The sequence below is a fragment of the Galeopterus variegatus genome, unplaced genomic scaffold (genome assembly GCF_000696425.1).
Source record: "Galeopterus variegatus unplaced genomic scaffold, G_variegatus-3.0.2 Scaffold1795, whole genome shotgun sequence".
Lineage (NCBI taxonomy): Eukaryota > Metazoa > Chordata > Mammalia > Dermoptera > Cynocephalidae > Galeopterus > Galeopterus variegatus.
This window is the reverse complement of record NW_007727906.1, coordinates 95,495-98,866: the sequence shown is the minus strand read 5'-3', so window position 1 is coordinate 98,866 and position 3,372 is coordinate 95,495.

The following is a 3,372-nucleotide window of genomic DNA, read 5'->3' as shown; positions in this document are numbered from 1 at the left end:
GGTATGTGTGCTTTGAGAGAGTTCTTACTCGGGCTTGTTTCTGGGTTCTTTATTTGTACCTTGAAGCAAAGGGGAGGATGTAAAGCTTTAAGATGTTCAACTTTGGTTGAACATCACTGTGGTTATTTTATTGTAGATAGGACTTGTAGGTGCCAAAAGTAAAAAGAGGTTATACAGAAGAACCCAAGCAAAGCAGCATTATTCCAGTGAAGACTTCTCCCACTGGTCCACCTTTGTTATAAAATCAGCTATTTACTAGTAGTTTAGAGATGTAGATTTTTCTCTGCTAGAGAAAAAATCATCACCTTACTCCTATGACTACCATTCCAACCACCCGGTCAACATATGTAGCCTGACTTATTTCCAGGGAAGAGTTCCAGGAAAAGGAGGGATCTGGGGGAAGAGGAGGTCAGCTTCCACTTTTCATGCCATATGGAAAAATGAAACTGCAGCTCCAACAGAGCATTTAGCTCTGCCAAAATCCTGAATGGTACCACTAGTACCTCATTACTTCTACTTATAGCCTTTAAATGATAGGCACAAAGGACCCAATAGCGAGCTTTAGATTAGTTTATTGAATAATGAGGATGGGGGCTGAGTGCAAGGAAGAACCACTGCCTCTTAGTTCCATGTTCTACCAAAACCAGTAGTGTTTGTCTTTCGTATATTTTTATTGTCTGTACCTTCTTGCTCCACTTTCAGTATATATAGAGTTGTGTCTAGGGTATTTCTCAAATCATTCAGTCAGCAAATATTGGACATCTACTCTATGCCAGGTGTTATGCTTTCAGGAAAGGTGGGTTGCAGTGATGGAAGATAGAGGGGCTGAATGATTTTTCAGATTTTGCGAACACTTCTACCTGATTGATGCATTATAATTCTTCAACTGCCAAGATTGGAACAGCTCTGTATCTATATAACATGTAATTTATTGAATATATTCTGTATGTGAGGTCCTGTGCTAGGTGTTTTATGTGTTCTTGTTTAATCCCCCTAGCAAAAAAAAGAAAAAATTCCCCTAGCACATATTTTTGTCAGTTTTGTCCTTCCCTCACTGCCACTGCCACCTTTCTTAGGACGGTTGTACTTGCTTTGGTCCCTTTTTCATTAAAGGACAGACCCATCACTGTCCACACTCTTACTCTATTAGTATATCCCTTGGGGGCTGGCTGGTTTGCTCAGTTGGTTAGAGTGCCTTGTAACACTAAGGTGAAGGGTTCGGATCCCCATACCAGCCATCCATCCAAAAAAATGTATATACACACATACACACAGCCCTTCATCGGGTGGGTGGGGCTGGCAAGTTTCAAAAGATGGAGAGTATTCATTGATTCAACAAATATTTGGTGTTTGGGATACATGTGTTTTTGGAGGAGATCAAATACATAAATGTCAAGTAGAGAACTGGTTAGATGGGGATGGCTAGTGAAGGCTTTTCTGAAGTGACATGTTATAGTAGATTAAAAATGAGTGTAATGTATTTTTGCATTATGAAATAAGTTGTGGTTAAAATGTTAACTCCTTGATTCTGTTAAATCATTTTTGTTTTCTGCTTTGAGAGCCTCGTCTACCTATTAACAGACAGCCTAAGAGCAGTTTTTTCATGACTCAATCTAGGCCAGCTTAGTGCCACATTTATAATTTATACTAGAGGTCTTTTTTTTTAAACTATTGACTTGTTGGAAGGAGAAACAAATAAGAACAATGGGAAGATAGTGAATTCTAAAATTACTACTTTTTTGCAGCTGGTTGGTACAGTGATACACACCCTTGACCTTTGTGTTGTCTGCGCCATGCTTTAACCAACTTGAGCTAACTGGCTGGCCCCTAAAATTATTTTGAAGAGGTGACTTGAAAATCAATGATTTTCAACATGAAGGCATTTTGAGATTATTTTTTGTTTAAACTTCCAACGTAATGTATGTCTGAATTGCAACTACACAGTCTGGTCTATGTAATTGACAAGGCTGTACTGCCATCACTTAACTCAGGAGTGATATAATTTTTCAAGAGTAATGCTGTAATACACTGATTTTTCATGACATTCCACCATTCGTTCTGTTCAGTAAAATGTGATGAGTAGCCACCTGAGAGCTGGCCTTGCACTTTACTAAGTACTCTCTGGTGAAGGTTACCAGGTAAAGAATATAAAGATGAATAGAACATGTTGCCTCGGTGTACAAATGATTGATGTATCCTTGGAAATCAGGTGAGGATGGGAATGGTCACACTGTTTCATAGTGATGACATGTGGCCCAGCCTGGTTCTGGGTGGGTCAAGGGACCTATGAGAGGAGAGTTTTCAGGGTGATCTGTAGTTTGATGTGGTGTTAAACCTCTTACGGGCGGGCAAGTTAGCTCAGTTGGTTAGAGTGGGCCTTATACCCCATGGTCATGGGTTCAGATCCCTTAACAGCCAGCTGCAAAAAAAAAAAAAAAGGTGTTAAACCTCAACTTAAAAGTTTTCTGAGCACCCTCAAAATTTCAGTTGACTTTGAAGAATGCTAAATTAAACAAGGCTCCTTTACCCTAGAGCTACCTCAGTGTTAAAGTAGACTGGGGCGGGGGGGAGTGGAGTAGTGAGGAGTAGACCATTTGCGCTGGGGTATTAAGTGCTGTTTTAAATTTCTGGGGTTAGTCAACTCAGTACTTTGAGTTCTTAACACATGGTCCCATGCTGAGGCAAAGCTCAGGACTACTTTTCTGCAGTGGGCTTTGAGAACAACAGTCCAGGTTGAAGGAGAAAAAGTTCCACGAGGGGATGTCTCAGAGACAAAAAGCTTACAGTATTTGAGCATGTTGAGGAAATTTCTGGCTTACAGAGCTTAATTACTGGTCAAGTACAGAGAAGAGCAAAAAAGTTAAGGTGAATATTAACTACAGTAAATGACGACTGATAATATATGGGGCTTGTCCTAGTCTGAGCTGCTACAATAAAATACCATGAACTGCGTGGCTTATACACAACAGAATTTTGTTTCTCACAGTTCTGGAGGCCAAGAAGTCCAAGATCAAGGCATTGGCAGATTTGGTGTCTGGCTTTTGTCTTACTGTGTTCATATGGCAGAAAGGTTGAGGGATCCCTTGGGTTTCTTTTTGGACACTAATTCTGTTCTTGAGGGCTCCGCCCTCATGACTTAGTTACCTCCCAAAGGCCTTACTTCCTAATACTGTCACTTTGGGGAATTAGGATTTCAACATGAATTTTGGGGGGACACAATCATGGCAGCACTGAATATTAATTTAATAAAATTGTCATCTAACTGATGAAGTGTTGACGGTTGGGCAGTATGTGTCAGCAAAACTCGTAGAAGAGATAATTTTTTTAAAGTGGCAAATGGAGAATTATGAGCATCTTATTCAGAAACAAAGG